The sequence below is a fragment of the Cervus canadensis genome, chromosome 22 (genome assembly GCF_019320065.1).
Source record: "Cervus canadensis isolate Bull #8, Minnesota chromosome 22, ASM1932006v1, whole genome shotgun sequence".
Classification (NCBI taxonomy): domain Eukaryota; kingdom Metazoa; phylum Chordata; class Mammalia; order Artiodactyla; family Cervidae; genus Cervus; species Cervus canadensis.
In genome coordinates this window covers 57,203,562-57,222,805 of record NC_057407.1, presented here as the reverse complement: position 1 = coordinate 57,222,805, position 19,244 = coordinate 57,203,562, and the positions used below count along the sequence as shown (strand labels likewise).

Genomic DNA, 19,244 nt, shown 5'->3' with positions numbered 1-19,244 from the left:
TACGTTGCAGAAAATGCCAACATCCACCATGCCCATCTCTTCTGAAATTGCACTTCTAGTCTGAATAAGGATGCTGTGTCTGCATTTGTTCAGTTGTGTGTCCAACTTTTTGCAACCCCATGGACTCCTCTGTCCATGTAATTTTCCAGGAAAGAATAATGGAGTGGGTTGCTGTTTCCTTCCCCAGGGGAACTTTCTTACCCAGGATTAAACCCCTGTCTCTTGCATCTCCTGCATTAGCAGGCAGGTTCTTTACCAGTTGAGCCACAAGGGAAGCCCTGGATAAGGATGCTGTCAGCCTTTAAATGGAGTTAAACTGTGAGGGTTTAAGGGTTTGACATTTTAAAAAATGTGGACAGAAGGGTAGTTCCCTTAGATATTTTGAACTAGTAGAAGTTTCCTCCCTCATATTTATAGACAAATGTTAAAAGCATTCAGCACCCACACACTCCCCAAAATAATAGTTTGATGATTTACTTCTATGGTATGTACTTAGGACTGTGCTCAATCCTCTAAATTAATAGTGTAAGGATTAATGCTTAAGTTAGACAGTGGATTAATATATAAAGAAACTCATAAATTGGTATCCGAACCATAAGTATTGGCTGTTTAGAATAACCAGGGAGTTGCTATTCATGTGAGATTATGGGGAATGATTCCTGGTTTAAGACTTACATTATGTACTTAAAGAGGAAGTATGATTTCCAGATCTCTCAGTTATTTTCATATATACTGAGTTTAAAAATGTCAAAGGGGGATTTGGGGTTGAAATTTCCAGGGCTCTACTGCTCCTAAGTGTACAAAATGTCCCCTGTTGTCAGTTGATCAACTGCTCACATTTAAAAAATGCCATAATAGGAAAAAGTTCTTCAACAACAACAACAAAAATATCTTTGGCTCCCCACAGATGAATGTCTCATGTTTTTATCTACTGAGAACTCAGCAGATTTGTTTCATAACAAACAGGTGTTCTGAGTGCTCCACCGATCCCCCTCAAACCCCTTTTCCATTCCCTGTTGCTGTGCACTTCTATTCCAAATAGCCAGCATCTGTACCTCCCTGGAAGACGGCCTTCATTTTTCCTTGAAAGATAACTACTCAGTGTGGAGGAGAACACTTACAAGAACAGAAGGTGCTTAGTTAATTTTTCTCATCATTGCACCGCCTCCCTCATCTCACCAGAGCCCACAGACTTCTCTCACTGCCAGAGGCACGGATGCCCCTTTGCAACATGGCTGTGCCTCTCCTCCCAGCAAAAGACGCAGTCCACGTTGTGCCCTTTGAATCTGAGCTTGACCATGTAACTTTCTTTGGCCAAGAAGACACCAGGAAAAGTGATGCAAGGAGGGAACACAGAAGCACTTAGTCTTTGTGGCTCACTCGCTCTTCCTGCTCTTGAAAACCCTAACGACCACAAGCAGGTGACTGAGCCTGGGTTCGCCAAGGTGCATGATGAGCATCATGTGGCCCAGTGACATTCGGTACCCATGCCCACCGCCACATCCATCAGTGGAGCCCTTGAAAGCCAGGTCACCACAATGCACAGGTTAGCCCAGACAACACGCATCAACAATCCCAGCTCAAACCAGCCCAGGTTGCCAGCATGCAGTATGTTGCTGTTGCTCAGTTGCCAAGTTGTGTCTGACTGTTTCTGACCCTGTACAGTACACAGTATATACCACAAGAAGAGGGAAAAAGGTTATTGTGTCAATGCACTAAGTTTTGACATTGTTAGTCAAAGTTAGCTGACAGAATAGCTTCCATCAGATTCTGAAAGCTGTCCACCACCCCCTGAAAGATAGAGAATCACTTCTCTGGAAGAGAACAAGAAAGGTCAATAAAAGACCACTCGGTTGCCAACTGTCACTATGCTACTGGGGTCCAACCTGAATATTCTCTAAGATAAAGGGGTTTCATAACTACAATGAAAAGCAACCCAAAAATAGTCTCCGATTTCTGAAAGCCACAAAATGTTCTGTTATGGTCTGAACTGTGTCTCCCTGCTTCCCCCACAAATTTATGTGTTGAATCCCAATCCTCAATACCTCAGGATGTAATCATGTATAAAGAAAAGGCTTGTGTGAGCTGATGCAGAGCTGCCATTGGTGGGGGGTGGGGGGAGTGGGGGGCAGTGGGGGGTGCAGGTGGTTCTGACCCAGTATGACTGCTGTTTGTGTTAGCGGAGGAGGAGACAGCAGGAGTGTGCCTGTGCAGAGGAACACCTGTGGGAAGAGGCAGCAAGGGGATTGGACAGCACCTGCAAACCAAGGAGGGGCCTCAGAAGAAACCAATTTGCCAATGCCTTCATCTTGGACTCTAGACTTCAAATAAATTTCTGTTGTTTAAGCCACCCAGACTGTGCTATTTTTTATGGCAGCCCTAGCAAACTAATGCAGGCTTTCCTGGTGGCTCAGCAGTAAAGAATCCACATGCAAATGCAGGAATTACAGGTTCGATCCCTGGGTTGGGAAGATCCCCTGGAGAAGGAAATGGCAGCCCACTCCAGTATTCTTTCCTGGGAAATCCCATAGACAGATGAGCCTGGTGGGTTACAGTTCATAGGTTCGCACAGAGTCAGACACAGGTGAAGCAACTTAGCACACACACACACATACTTGAAATTTGCTAAGAGGGTACGTCACAAGTATTCTCAGCACAAAAAACAATGTGAAGCAATTAGTTAGCTTGGTTGTATAATCATTTCACAATGTGCACAAGTATCAAAACATCAAATCGCAAACCTCGAATATATGTAATTTTTAATTGTCAATAAGACCTCAGGAAAGCTGGAAAAAATTCAAGGAAGCTAGGGATAGTATAGTTAGGTTGGTGGCAAGGACAGTCTTTATTTATTGCAATAGTTAGATAAATGAGTCAACATAGTTCATAATCAGCAGCCTTTGAGAGAGGGCTGGGCTAAAGTTTATCTAAATACTACCTCTGTTTTTAAAAGGCATGAATTCACAAACTAAGAGTGAAAACAAGGTGGAAGAAAGATGAGGAAGGAAGGATGCTTGATATAACTTTTTAAAAAGGCAACTGTTTTGATTTTTAAATTCAATTAGTAATCCCTCACTTATGTGAGCAATTAAGTTGCTAATTGCCAAAGGTTCTATTTACTCTTTATTGAGGTAAACAAAGAAAGTATTAAACCCAGATGTTTTAAAAACATTCAAAAATACAAACATTTTGCAACTTCACAAACAATTCAATAATATGATGATTTATATAAGTTAGCAGGAGGGACTTCTTTCCTTTAAATGCAACAAAGTATCAATACTTCCACAAAGTAAATGGAATGAGATGATATGTTAAAAGTTCAGAGTATAGATGGTATAGTCTTCTTTCCCACAGTGGTCATGTTGTTGTCTTTGTTAACAGTTTGATTACTGTACTCATTTTGTCAGCACATATACTAAAATTAGAATGACACATGAAAATGAGCATGACCTCAGCATAAGGATAACATGCAAATCTGTGATGTGTTCAGTATTTTAGAGGTGGTAAATGACAGGCAAAAAGTGAGGACTATATTCTAGTTAATAAAGTTGTTTCACATAGGGGTAAAGATGAACAGTTCCAATATTGCTCTACATGTATACCAGAACTGAACAATTAAGTCAATCAGTGGCAGATGGCAAAAGCAAGATTCCTCACTACCGAAATGGAAGGAAGGTTACAGACAAACAAGGGAAGGAGTCAGGTACTGTTCAAGAGAGTGACAGATCAGAGTTGGAGACAACACTATAAACTAATGTTTAGCTTAGTATTGATACAGATGGTTACACATAGAAATATTTATAGTTATGTGAACATGCACTGCAGATGGTGATTGCAGCCATGAAATTAAAGGACACTTGCTCCCTGGAAGGAAAGTTATGACCAACCTAGATAGCATATTAAAAAGCAGAGACATTACTTTCCCAACAAAGATCCATCTAGTCAAGGCTATGATTTTTCCAGTGGTCATGTATGGATGTGAGAGTTGGACTGTGAAGAAAGCTGAGCACCAAAAAATTGATGCTTTTGAACTATGGTGTTGGAGAAGACTCTTGAGAGCCCCTTGGACTGCAAGGAGATCCAACCTTGAGTGCACTTAGCACCAGATCTTGGTTTTTAATACCATTCTCCCAAGAATCAGGACCATTGGAGAAATGACTGATGATAGTACTGGGGCAAGAAATACACTAAATGAACCTGGAACATCTTATAGTTCCAAAAGGTTGTTCTAAAAAAAATAAAAAGCACAATGATGAGATATGTCAGAGGGATACAAACACAAGTCAACCAGCTCCCTATGTCCAAATGTAGAAAAGTGTTAACAAAATAAAGCAGTGTATTAACCAGCTTGGGCTGCCATAATAAAATTCCATAAACTGGGTGCCTTGAACAGAAATAAATAGGAATTTATTTCTTACAATTAAGAAAGCTGGAAAATCTAAGAGCAAGATGTTGGCTAATGCTGTTCACCAGTGAGGGTCCTCTCCCTGACCTGCAGATAGTTGCTGTATCCTTACATGGCAGAGAAAGAGAGAAAGGGAGCAGAGTCTCTGACGTCTCTTCCTAGAAGACCACCAATCTCATCGTGATGCCCCCTACCTTCATGACCTCATCTAAATCTACTTAACTTCCCCAAAATGGTAAGCTCCAAATACCATCACATTGGGGTTTAGGGCTTTAATGTATGAATTTGGGAGGGGGACACAATTGAGGCCATTGAAAGTTTTATTAGATCATAACCCAGAGTACAAAATAAATATCCATGAGTCCATACTGATAAAACTTAAAAAAAAACTGAATAAATAAATAAATGGGAATCAATAGACAAATCTCTTGAAAATGACAATTTATGTGTCTACTCCACCTTAAAGTGATGATATATAACTCCCCATTCCGTAAGTCTGGGGTGCATGTAGTGACTTTTTTTCAAGAAATATATTATAGAAAGAGACAAAGGAAAGAGTAACTTTACAGCGGAGAGACCTGACAAGCACTATCTCCAGCCAGGTGTCAAGATTAACATCAACAGTGTGAAGTCATATTGATAGTATGTATCCATGATAAGACAAAAGCATGGCAGTTTACACCTGTGATCTTTCTCCCCAAACACATTCCTGTCTAATCCTTTAAAAAATACCACACAAATCCCAATTGAGGAAATCCTAACCAGTAATTCTCTAAATTTCCAAGGTCATTAAAAACAAGAAAAATCTGAGAAATTGCCAAAACCTCAAAGAGCCTAAGGAGAAATAAAAGATTGCCTTAAAAACAAGTATTTGTAACATTATTAACATGATAGGGTTTTTATTTTTAGAAGAAAAGGTATATAATAAATTAAAAATAAAAAATATTTGAAGCAAAAAACAAATCACTGCTATAAAGTATATCCATCCATTGTACCACCAATTAATCTTATTATTAACAGAATCCTAATATTATGGGCTATTGCCTCTCTTATGTTACCTATACAGTTGACCCATGAACAATGCAGGGTTTTAGTTACTGAGGTTGGAGATAGATGGGCCCTCAGGCTGGACAGCTGGTGTTTGTCAAGTGGAGTAAAAGTGAAGTTTTGTTCTCACCCAGACACTGCACGGACAAAGTTAGTGACAGGAGCTGAGCTCTGCTGAAGTAAAGAGATAAGATGACCACTCCTGAGGTCAAGGAAGACCTCTCTCTGCACATGCACAGGAAAGCTCCTTGGAGGTCAAAAAGGGAGGGGCTCCATCCATAATAATGTGGACACGTACCCACAGTCCTCTGTGGTGGGATCATTTTAGCAAAAACTTGTGCACACATCTGTCCTAGGAGGGTCCTAGGACTGGTCAGTTGTGGAAAAAGAAACAAGATAAACATTGGGGTGCACGTGTCCCTTTCAGATATGGTTTCCTCGGTGTGTATGCCCAGAAGTGGGATTGCTGTGCAAAAGCTTTTAAGTTTCATTAGGTCCCATTTGTTTATTTTTGCTTTTATTTCCAATATTCTGGGAGGTGGGTCATAGAGGATCTTGCTGTGATTTATGTCGGAGAGTGTTTTGCCTATGTTCTCCTCTAGGAGTTTTATAGTTTCTGGTCTGACATTTAGATCTTTGATCCATTTTGAGTTTATTTTTGTGTATGGTGTTAGAAAGTGTTCTAGTTTCATTCTTTTACAAGTGGTTGACCAGTTTTCCCAGCACCACTTGTTAAAGAGGTTCACTCATTATTAGAGAAATGCAAATCAAAACCACAATGAGGTACCATTACACACCAGTCAGGATGGCTGCTATCCAAAAGTCTACAAGCAATAAATGCTGGAGAGGGTGTGGAGAAAAGGGAACCCTCTTACACTGTTGGTGGGAATGCAAACTAGTACAGCCACTATGAAGAACAGTGTGGAGATTGCTTTAAAAACTGGAAATAGAACTGCCATATGACCCAGCAATCCCACTTCTGGGTATACACACTGAGGAAACCAAATCTGAAACAGACATGTGCACCCCAATGTTCATCGCAACACTGTTTATAATAGCCAGGACATGGAAGCAACCTAGATGCCCATCAGCAGACGAATGGATAAGGAAGCTGTGGTACATATACACCATGGAATATTACTCAGCCATTAAAAAGAATTCATTTGAATCAGTTCTAATGAGATGGATGAAACTGGAGCCCATCATACAGAGTGAAGTAAGCCAGAAAGATAAAGACCAATACAGTATACTAACACATATATATGGAATTTAGAAAGATGGTAACGATAACCCTACATGCAAAACAGACAAAGAGACACAGATGTACAGAACAAACTTTTGGACTCTGTGGGAGAAGGCAAGGGTGGGATGTTTCGAGAGAACAGCATCAAAACATGTATATTATCTGGGGTGAAACAGATCACCAGCCCAGGCGTATACATGAGACAAGTGCTTGGGCCTGGTGCACTGGGAAGACCCAGAGGAATCGGGTGGAGAGGGAGGTGGCGGGGGGGGAGGGGGATCGGGATGGGGAATACATGTAGATCCATGGCTGATTCATGTCAATGTATGACAAAAACCACTACAATATTGTAAAGTAATTAGCCTCCAACTAATAAAAATAAATGGGAAAAAATATTTTGAGAAAAAATAAAACAATACAAGAGAAAAAAAAAAGAAACAAGATAATTGGCCAAAGGTAAACAAAGACCCAGAAGGACTGTCCTATATAAGGGCTTTAAATCACCTTTTATGGCACTCCTCCTTATTCAAGATGCTGACACCCCTCTCCAAATGTGTATCTCTACCTAGCTTCTGATTTGCTGTGTTCTTCCTCATCAGAGAGGATGCCCATACCCTTTCTCTCCAAGTGTGTATTTATGCCTTGCTTCTGACTTAAACTATTCCTCTGTGTGCTCTCCCATACGTTGTGTCTCTAATGAAAACTTTGTTTTTACAGCTTTTGTATCCTTAAAATTCTTGCTTTCAACGAGGGTAAGAGCCAGGGACACTTTACTTCTAGCCTCTACCCCCTGGTGGTCTGGTGGCTAAGATTCCTGGTTTTCATCCAGGTTATCCAGGTTCAATTCCTGGGCAGGAAGCTAAGATCTCCCTTCAGGACCATTCACTGCTCTCTCCAAGATCAGTACAACCCTCCATGTAGTTGAAAATCCACACTTGATTTACAACTGGTCCTTGGTAACCACAGTCTCACATACTCTGTACCAGAGTACATATTTAGTGAAAAACACTCATGTCTAAGTGGACTCTTGCAGTTGAAAGCTGTGTTGTTCAAGGGTCAACTGCATACAAAAATAAGTTACTGAGGCTTTCTAATTTTTCCTTTGAAGTTTATATACTACTTCCTTAAGGTCCTACACATGCCCGGTGCACCCAACACCACCAAGGGGTGGGCAGACCACCTGAGCCACCCCTCCAGTCTGACCCTGGATTCATCCCTACACACTTTTTGTTGGCTTAAGGTCAACAAAAAACATTGCAGTTTGCCCAAATCCAAGTTTCATATTTAGGGTATATTATATCAGAACAAGGGCTATATCCAGATCCAGATAGACTTCATGCTGCCCTAAGTTCCCCAAACCCAAAACTAAGTATCAGCTTTGAGGTTTCTCAAGCTAGTTGATGACTACCAAAACTGGATCCCAAATTTCTCTCTTATGGCCAAACCTCTCAACAATAACACCAACCCAATTTTATGGGAAGAACCAGGTGGCATAGCCTTCAAGGTCTTAAAAGAGAGTTTGATGAACCCACATGCTCTTGGGCATCCCAATTATCAGACTCTCATTTTCTCTTTGTATATGAAAAGGAAGGTAATGCCCTGTAGTACTCACCCCAAAACACAAGGACTTCCATCGACCCATAGGGTGTCAGAGTCAGCAACTGGACCCTGTGGCACAGGAACATCCCCCTTGCTTTAGACCCAGTACAGCCACTGCCCTGTCGGTGAATGCCACTGAGAAAATTACAAGATCCCCTTTAACCACTTTTGTACCTCATGCAGCAGAAGCCTTTCTGAATTCTCATCATGCTGCCTTACCTCCTGTGAAGTCCTATCATTACCTGACCTTCACATAACTCCTTTACATTGTAGCAGCTTTTCACTTGGCTACTCTGCTTCCTTCCATCAGTGACAAAGTCCCTTGCAACTGTTCAATGCTGATGGACCTCCTGGTTCCTTGAAATGACCTACAGGAAATCTCTTGGGTAAAGTTGACTTCTCACAGTTCACTGGTGATTATTTACAACTTGACAATTGTGAATACTGTGCTGGGGATACCATTACAATTTCTTTTGATGTTGTTGAGTCAGCATCTTTACCTGTGGCTACTTCAGCCCAACAGGATGAATTGTACTTTAGCCTAGGACAAAACTGCCAATATTTATACTGATAGATGACATGTTTGCAGAGTAACTCATTTTTTTGAAATGATGTAGAAGAATATGTCTTCCTTACTTCCAGAGAAATTAAACTTAAAATGATCCATATGGTCAGGAATTATTAAACATAGTATTTCTCCCTGCCACTTATATTCCAGGGAAATCTAAACATGACTCTCTGGAAGCTAGCGGAAATAATCTCACTGACATTTCTGAAAGGAATGCTGCCCTTAACAGAACCAATGGCAGCCAAACCTCTGTCATAGTTCAAAGGAACATTTCCCCAAATGTTAGATTAGAAAAACTGGCTAGAGAAGCCCAACAACAATGGGAAATCATTGGAAATTCAACAATTTTGGTTTTGATAAAAAAGAAAGCTCTGGTTTGAACCAAATAACCCAGTCCTACTAAAGACTCTAAAATTCTCACTTCTTACCACTGTGCCTGTATTAAACCATTGGTCTACTGACAAAAATGACAGGCTACAGGAATCAATATTGGTGGAGGGACATTAATGAGGCCACAAAAGATGCTTGTCTCACTCACCCCATTTAAAATACAACCCAGGGAGACATGTTCATCTGCTCCTTGACATTTTATATTGCCTAATGAATGATTCAAGTCGTCCCTTGCTAACAGGCTACTGCCTCCTCTGTGGCTAAAGTCTTTTTGGAAAAGACTACCCCTACCTACCCTTTCATGAATCACTGCCTTGTTGTGGCAAAGGGCTTGCATAACTCATGAGCCATGCTGTGCAGGGCAACCCAAGAAGAACGGGTCATAACAGAGAGTTCTGACAAAACATGATCCACTGGTGGAGGGAATGGCAAACCACCCCAGTATACTTTCCATGAGAACCTCATTAAACTGTATGAAAGTTATGACAAAAATGTCATTTCAAAAAGATATAACACCAAAAAATGAGTCCCCCAGGTCTGAAGGTGTCTAATATACTACTGGGGAAGAGTGGAGGACAATCACCAATGACCCCAGGATGAATGAAGCAGCCGGACCAAAGAGGACATGATGCTCCTTGTGGATGTGTCTGGTAATGAAAGTAAGATCCAATGCTGCAAAGAATAGCATTGTATGGGAACCTGGAATGTTAGATCCATGAATCAAGGAAAATTGGATGTGGTCAAGCAGGAGATGGTAAGAATAAACATCAACATCCTAGGAATTAGCTAACTAAAATGGACAGGAATTGGAGAATTTAACTTGGATGACCATTATATCTACTACTGTGGACAAGAATCCCATAGAAGAAATGGAGTAGCCTTCATAATCAGCAAAAGAGTCCTAAGGACAGTACATGAATACAACCTCAAAAATGACTGAATGATCTCAGTTTATTTTAAAGGCAAGCCATTCAACATCACAGTAATCCAAGTCTATGCCCCTACCACCTATACCAAAGAAGCTGAAGTTGATCAGTTCTATGAAGACCTAGAAGACCTCCTAGAACTAACACCTAAAAAAGATGTTCCATTCATCTTCGGGAATTGGAGTGCAAAAGTAGGAAGTCAAGATATACCTGGAGTAACAGGCAAGTTTGGCCTTGGAGAACAAAATGAAGCAAGACAAAGGTTAACTGAATTCTGCCAAAAGACTGCACTAGTCATAGCAAATACCCTTTTTCAACACAACACACAAGAGACAACTTTACACATGGACATCTCCAAATGGTCAACACCGAAATCAAATTGATTACATTCTTCATAGCCGAAGATTTAGAAGCTCTATACAGACAGCAAAAACAAGACCTGAAGCTGCCATCAGCTTCTCACAGTGAAATTCAGCCTTAAACTAAAGAAAACTGGGAAAAACAATAGGTCACCAAGTATGACTTAAATCAAATCCCATATGAATTTGCAGTAGAGGTAACAAATAGATTCAAGGGACTAGATCCAGTTAACAGTGTACCTGAAGAACTATGGACAGAGGTCCATAATGTTGTACAGGAGATGGCAAAGAAAATCATCCCAAAGAAAAAGAAAAGCAAGAAGGCAAAGTGGTTATCTCAGGAGGCTTTACAAATAGCAGAACAAAGAGAAGTGAAAAGCAAGGAAAAGGTACATTCAATTAAACTCAGAGTTCCAAAAAATAGCTAGAAGAGACAAGAAAAGTGAAAGTGAAAGTCATTCAGCCATGTCCAACTCTTTTTACCCCATGGACTATACAGTTCATGAAATTCTCTAGACCAGAATACTGGAGTGGGTAGCCTCTCCCTTCTCCAGGGGATCTTCCCAACCCAGGGATAGAACCCAGGTCTCCCGTATTGCAGGTGGATTTGTTACCAGCTGAGCCACCAGGGAAACCCAAGAATACTGGAGTAGGTAGCCTATTCCTTCTCCATCAGATCTTCCCGACCCAGGAATCAAGATGGGGTTTCCTGCATTGCAGGCAGATTCTTTACCAACTGAGCTATCAGGGAAGCCCTAGAAGAGACAAGAAGGCCTTCTCTGATGAACAATGCTTAATAATAGAAGAAAACAACAAAGGGGAAAGACTAGAGATTTCTTCAGGAAAATTGGAAAGATCAAGGGAGCATTCCACCCAAAGATGGGTACAACAAAAGATAAAAATGCCAGAGACCTAGAAGATGCTAAAGAGATCAAGAAGAGATGGAAGGAATACAGAGAAGAACTGTACAAAAAGATCTTAATGAATCAGATTACTATGATGGTGTAGTTAGTCACCCAGAGTCTTCTGGAGTGTGAAGTCAAGTGGGCCTTAAGAAGTACTGATGTTAATAAAGCTAGTGGATGCGATGACATTCCAACAGAACTATTCAAATCCCTAGAGGATGATGCCATCAAGGTTTTGCATTCATTATGTCAGCAAACCTGGAAGACCCAGCAGAGGCCACAGGACTAGAAAAGGTCAATCCTCATCCCAATTCCCAAGAAGGGTAGTACCAAAGAATGTGCTAACCATTGCACAACTGCACTCATCTCCCATGCTAGTAAGGTCATGCTTAAAATCTTGCATGCTAGGCTTCAGCATCATGTGAACCAAGAATTTCCAGATGTCCAGACTGGGCTTAGAAAAGGAAGAGGAACCAGAGATCAAATTGCCAACATTTGCTGGATTATAGAGAAAGCAAGGGAAAATATTTATCTCTGTTTTATTAACGACACTAGAGCCTTTGACTGTGTGGATCATGATAAGCTGTGGAAAGCTCTTAGAGAGATGGAAATACCAGACTATCTTACCGGTATCCTGAGAAACCTGTATGTGGGCAAGAAGCAAGTTAGAACCCTGTATGAAAAAACTGATTAGTTCAAGATCAAGAAAGGAGTGCGACAGGGCTGTCTGCTGTCACCCTGATTGTTTAACCTATACACTGAGCACATCATGAGGAATGCCAGCCTGGATGAGTTACAAGCCAGAATCAAGATAGGTGGGAGAAACATCGACAACCTCAGATATACGGATGATACCACTCTAATGGCAGAAAGCAAAGAGGAACTAAAGAGCCTCTTGATGAGGGTGAGGGAGGAGAGTGAGAGCCAGCTTAAGATTAAATGTTAAAAAAAAAAAGATCATGGCATCCAGCCCCAATACTGCATGGCAAATAGAAGAGGAAAGGTGGGAGTACTGACACATTTCCTCTCCTTGGGCTCCAAAATCACTGGACAGTGACTGCAGCCATGAAATCAGAAGACAATTGCTTTCTGGCAGGAAAGCAATGACAAATCTAGACAATGTGTTGAAAAGCAGAGACATTACTCTGCCAGCAAAGGTCCATATAGTCTTCCCAGTGGCCATGTAAGGTTGTGAGAACTGGACCATAAAGAAGGCAGAATGCCAAAGAATTGATGCCTTCAAACTGTGGTGCTGAAGAAGACTCCTAAAAGTCCCTTGGACAGCAAGGAGATCAAACCAATCAATCTTAAGGGAGATCAACCCTGAATATTTACTGGAAGGACTGATGCTGAAGCTGAAGCTCCAGTATTTGGTCTTCAGATGGGAACAGATGACTCATTGGGAAAGTCCCTGATGCTGGGAAAGACTGAGGGCAGAAGGAGAAGAGGGCATCAGGAGATGAGATGGCTGGACGACATCAGCAAGGCAACGAACAAGAACTTGGGCAAACTCTGGGAGATGGTGAGGGAAAAGGATGCCTGAAGTGCTGCAGTACATGGGGTTGCAAAGAGTCAGACACTACTGGGGAACTGAACAACAACAACATCCCTACCTAGGGAACTCTTCTCAAACTTCATAGGGATTGAGAAACCTACTTTACTGGCCAGGTGCTTGTCTTACAACACTTGCACTGTGACTACCATTATTCAGTTCGCTGGTTTAATTGAATGTAACAATGGCATTACTAGGACTCAACTGGCAAAATCTGTAGAAGCCCTCCAAACATCATGGCTACCAGCATTGCTGTTGCTCCTTCTAATTTGCAGATCCACCCTTTTGGAACTAAACTCTCACCCTGTGAGATGGCCACAGGACACTCAATGAACTAGGCTCTTGCTTCTTTTGGCCCACAACTGATAAAAGGAGAGATGCTCCAATACTGTATAGCCCTAATTGCCTCAACTCATCACCAACTCAATGGACATGAGTTTGAACAAGCTCCAGGAGATGGTGAAGGACAGGAAAGCCTGGCGAGCTGCAGTCCATGGGGTCAAAAAGAGTCGGACATGACTAAGTGACTGAACAACAATCACCTCTATTAAAAATAACCATGTTTTTGGTAGAGCAATCTTTTCACAGTACATTCTCAGGAGACAAAGACCTTAAACACTGCACCTTGCAACCTAGAGATTTCATCTATTGGGATAAACACCTCCAGAATAAATGCTCTTCACTCTTGCTGAAAAGGCCCCATCAAGTGCTGTTAACCAACCCATGTGCCACAAAACTCCAAGGAAAAGACTCTTGGATTCCTGTGACACATCCAAAGAAAGCACAAAGTTCTGACTAAACACACATATCATCTGGTAACCTGAAAGTAAAGATTTCCCAGAATTGGGGGGGGAAAACTGATAAACATCTTTTATTATTGTGATTATGTAACTATTATTCATTTTGATACTCTTGTATCATGATTGATCAATAGAAAATAATAGAATTCTACATGCTTAAAACTATTTAATAGAAAAATCTATAATCATTTTTTAAAATCTAGATGCACATTAGAATTATCTTGAAAGTTTTTGAAAACTACAAATGCCCAGGTATTGTTTTCTTCTCCAAAGCTCTAGAAGTGATTCTAATGAGCAGCCATGTCTAAAAACAACTGGACTATATGATGATGGTTTACTTTTATCTAGATTGTTTCACCTTTTCTATTTCAGATTCAGTGTTGGTTTATAGTCTATGGGAACTTGAATAAAATTTGTATCCTGCTGTCATGTGGAAATTGTATACTTAATTATGTTGGATTTGTTCATGGTGCTTTTCAGGTCTACTGTATCCTTATACTTTTCAGTCTATTCACTATATTAATGTTTGAGATTTTAATATTGAAACTCTGACTAAAAATCTTAGTTTATTTACTTAGAAAATAATTGTAATATACAGTGGAACTCTATGTAGCTTTGTTCTATATTTTCCAAGTCTGCTATAAATGCATTATCATATTTCATAATTTTAAAAAATAAAGAGAAATATTTTTTAAAAACTAAAAGTTGAGTTACCATATGATCCAGCAATTTCATGCCTGGTTATATATCTGCAGAAAGTGAAAATACTAATTTGAAAAAATACACATATCCCAATGTTCATAATGGCATTACTTACAATAGTGAAGACACAAAAACAACCCAACTGTCACTCAACAGACAATTAGATTAAGATGATGTTGTCTATATCAATACAATGGCATGAAACTAGAAATCAGCCACAGGAAAAGAAATGAGAATAAAATTATTACACACTGACTAAACAGCATGCTACCAAAAACACCAATGGGTCAACAAGGAAATCAAAAAGGAAATTAAAAATACCTTGCAACAAATGACAACATAAACACAACCATACAAAGTCTATGGAACACAACAAAAGCAGTTCTTAGAGAGACGTTCAGACCAATACAGGCCTTCTTTTAAAAACAAGAAAAATCTCAAAGAAACAACCTAACCTACTGTCTAAACAAATTAGAAAAAGAAGAACAAACAAAAACTAAAGTCAGCAGAAGGAAGGATAAAGATCAGAAGGAAATAAATAAAATATAGATTAAAAAATTCTAAAAAAAAAAACATCAATAAAACCAAGAGTTGGTTCTTTGAAATGGCAAACAAAATTGACAAACCTCTGGCCATGCTCACCAAGAAGAAAAGAGAAAGAACCCAAGTAAACAAAATAAAGAGTGAAAAAAGAGAAATTTCAATTGATATCAAAGAAAATTTTTAAAAACCATAAAAGAATACTATGAACAGCCATATGCCAATAACTTTGACAACCTATAAGAAATGGGCAACTTTCTAAAAACATTCAGCCCACCAAAATTAAATCAAGAAGAAAAGATAATTTGAACAGAATTATCACTAGAAGTGAAATAGTATCTGTGATAATAATAATAATTCCCTAGAAACAAACATTCAGGACCAGATGATTTCACAGGCAAACTCTACCAAACATTCAAAGAACTTATAGTGATTCTTCTCAAATTCTTCCAAAAGACTGAAGAGGAAAGAACACTTCCAAAGACATTCTATGAAGCCACAAACACCCTGATACTAAAACCAGACAAACACACCACCAAAAGATAAATTACACACCAATATCTTTGATGAATATAGATGCAAAAATTCTCAACAAAATAACAGCAAATTGAATTCACCAGCACACAAAAAGGTCCATAGAGTCAAAGCTATGGTTTTTCTAGTAGCCATGTACAGATGTGAGAGTTGGACCATAAAGAAGACTGAGCACCAAAGAACTTAAGCTTTCAAACTATGGTGCCGAAGAATACTCCTGAGAGTCCCCTGGACAGCAAGGAGATCAAACCAGTCCATCCTAAAGGAAATCACCACTGAATATTCATTGGAAGGACTGATGCTGAAGCTGAAGCTCCAATACTTTGACCACCTGATGTGAAGAGCTGACTCATTGGAAAAGACCCTGATGTTGGGAAAGATTGAAGACAAGAAGAGAAGCGTATGACAGAGGATGAGATGGTTGGATGGCATTATTGACTCAATGGACATGAGTCATTTAAGCCAATTCCAGGTAATAGAGAAGGGCAGGGAAGCCTGGAAAGCTGCAGTTCATGGGGTCACGAAGAGTCAGACATTACTGACGGACCAAAAAACAAGAACACGAAAAAAGATCATACACCATGACCAACTGGGATTCATCCCAAGTTTATAAAGTGAGTTCAATATATGCAAATCAGTCAGTGTAATACACCACATTAAAAAAAGAAGAGTTAAAAAAACACAGGATCATCTTAAAAGATGCAGAAAAAGCATTTGACAAAATTCAACATTCATTCATGATAAGAAAAAAAAACACTTATCAAATGTGGGTATACAGAGAACATATCTCAACTTATTAAAAGCTATTCATGACAAACCTATAGTCAATATAATACTCAATGGTTAAAAGCTGAAAGCCTTCCCACTAAAATCTGGAACAAGACAAGGATACCCACTCTCACCACTTCTATTCAACATAGTATTGGAAGTATTAACCACAGAAATTAGATAAGAAAAAGAAGTAAAAGGTAACCAAATTGGAAAGGAAGCGGTAAAATTGTCACTATATGACAGGTAACATGATACTACATATAGAAAACCCTAAGAACTGACACAAAAGCTACTATATCCAATAAATGAATTTAGCAAAATAGCAGGGTACAAGATTAACAGTCAGAAATCACTTACATTTCTTTATATGAACAATGAAATATTAAAAATGGAATGTAGAGGGAGGAGCCAAGATGGCGGAGGAGTAGGACGGGGAGACCACTTTCTCTCTTACAAATTCATCAAAAGAATATCTGAACGCAGAGCAAACTTCACAAAACAACTTCTGATCGCTAGCTGAGGTCATCAGGCGCCCAGAAAAGCAGCCCATTGTCTTCGAAAGGAGGTAGGACAAAATATAAAAGATAAAAAGTGAGACAAAAGAGCTAAGGACGGAGATCCGTCCAGGGAAGCGGGTCTTTAGAGGACGTTTCCAGACACCGGGAAACCCTCGCACTGTTGGGCCTGGGGGAAGTGTTTGAATCTAGGAGGGCAACCTGACTGGGAGGGAAACAATAAATAAAACCCACAGATTATGTGCCTAAAAGCAACTCTCAGCAGAAAAGTGCCCCAGACACCCGCATCCGCCACCAGCAAGTGGGGGCGGCACGGAGAGGAGCGGGTGGCATTGCTTGGGGTAAGGTCCGGGCCTGAGTGCCCTGAGGACAATCGGAGGGAGCTTTTGTGAGTTGCCAACTTGAACTGTGGGAGAGCAGGGAAGAGAGAGAAAATTGACCGGCCCGAACACGCTGCCGGCCGTTCGCAGAACAAAGGGACCGAGAAAGTCCAGAGAAGAGCTCGCAGACTGTGGACCGGCCCAGACCCGCCGAAGGCAGGAGCAGGTTGCGGCGAGACACAGGGCGCAGGCACCCGACCGGCGCCGGCGGGGACTGGGGCTGGGGACGCAGAGGGCAGAAGGCGCAGGCACCCGACTGGCGCCGGCGGAAACCGAGATTGGGACCGCAGAAGGGAGTGGGCGCACCGCACCAGGGGAAAGTGCGCCTGTCAAGCTCCTGGCTGCCTGGACCGCTCTGACGGGGAAGGCACAAGAGCAGACGCAGCCTTTTGTTCCGCGCTTTTGTGGAACACCTGAGGGCTGGAGCTGCGCACAGCACGCGGCGCGCTCCATATAGAGCAGCCGGGACCCTGAGCAGCGCAGACGGAGAAAGCAGCATCAGCCCCTCCCCGCAGCGCCAGCCCCGCCCCGCAGCGCCAGCCCGTCCCCGCAGCGCCAGCCCGTCCCCACAGCGCGATGGAACTAGCTACCTGAATAAGAGTCCACCTCCGCCCGCCTGTGTCAGGGCGGAAATGAGGCTCTGAAGAAACCGGCAAACAGAAGCCAAATAAACAAAGGGAACCGCTTCAGAAGGGACCGGTGCAACAGATTAAAATCCCTAAGTGTAAGCTGGAACGAGGAGATATCTGAAACTGAGCCGAACCGACACTGACCTCAACAGCTCCAGAGAAATTCCTAGATATATTTCTACTTTTTTTTTTTTTTTAATAAGAAAAAAAAATTTTTTTTAAATTTTTTCTTTTTTATTTATTTTTTTTCTCTTTTATTTTCCTTTAAAATTCCCTATTACTCCCCCATCACTCCTTAACTTTCATTTTCATAGATTTTTATGATTTTTTTTAATTAGGGAAAAATCTTTTTTTTTTCTTTTTTTCTCCTTTTTCTCTTCTATTTTCTATTTTTCTTTTTCTCTTATTTCTTTTAAAGTCCTCTAGTACTCCTCTACTACTCCTTAATTTTCATTTTCAATACACTATAACCTTACCAAAAAAAAAAAGAGAAGCCCTATTTTTTAAACTGAACTTCATATATATTTTTAAAATTTTTCTGTGTGTGTTTTGGTTTTTGTTTTTAATATAGTATTTTTAAGAGTCTAATCTCTACTCTAGATTTTTAATTTTTGTTTTTCAATATATGATATAAATTGTGAACATTTAAGAATCCAATATTCAGTTCCCATTTTTATTCAGGAGTGTGTTGATTAATCTCTCCCAATCTTGACTCTGTTTTCTACCTCAGAACACCTCTATTTCCTCCTTTCCCCTTTTCTTCCCAATCCAATTCTGTGAATCTTGGTGGGTGTCTGGGCTACGGAGAACATTCTGGGAACAGACAACTGCGTAGATCTGTCTCTCTCCTCTTGAGTCCCCCTTTTTCTCCTCCTGCTCAACACTATCTCCCTCCTCCCACTCCTCTTCTTCATGTAACTCTGTGAACCTCTCTGGGTGTCCCTAACGGGGGAGAATCTTTTCGCCATTAACCTAGAAGATTTATTATCAGTGCTGTGTAGTTGGAGAAGTCCTGAGACTACAGGAAGAATAAAACTGAAATCCACAGGCAGGAGACTTAAGCCCAAAACCTGAGAACACCAGAAAACTCCTGACTACATGGAACTTTAAGTAATAAGTGACCGTCCAAAAGCCTCCATACCTACACTGAAACCAACGACCACCCAAGAGCCAATAAGATTTAGAGCAAGACATACCAAGCAAATTCTCCAGCAACGCAGGAACATAGCCCTAAACGTCAACATACAGGCTGCCCAAGGTGACACCTAACACATAGACCCATCTCAAAACTTATTACTGAGCACTCCATTGCTCTCCAGAGAGAAGAAATCAAGTTCCACACACCAGAACACCAACGCAAACTTTCCTAACCAGGAAAC

The 19,244-nt window shown here is 40.7% G+C and overlaps 1 protein-coding gene and 1 non-coding gene across 3 annotated transcripts in view; one reads left to right on the top strand and one right to left on the bottom strand.

Annotated features, from left to right (window-relative positions):
• NEK10 (NIMA related kinase 10) overlaps window positions 1-19,244 on the bottom strand; it is a 290,181-nt gene that overhangs the window by 122,978 nt on the left and 147,959 nt on the right. The gene's annotated exons all lie outside the window — the stretch shown is intronic.
• Window positions 3,392-3,497, top strand: LOC122425211. Its single transcript, XR_006264759.1, has one exon. It is a non-coding gene; the product is annotated as a U6 spliceosomal RNA (small nuclear RNA).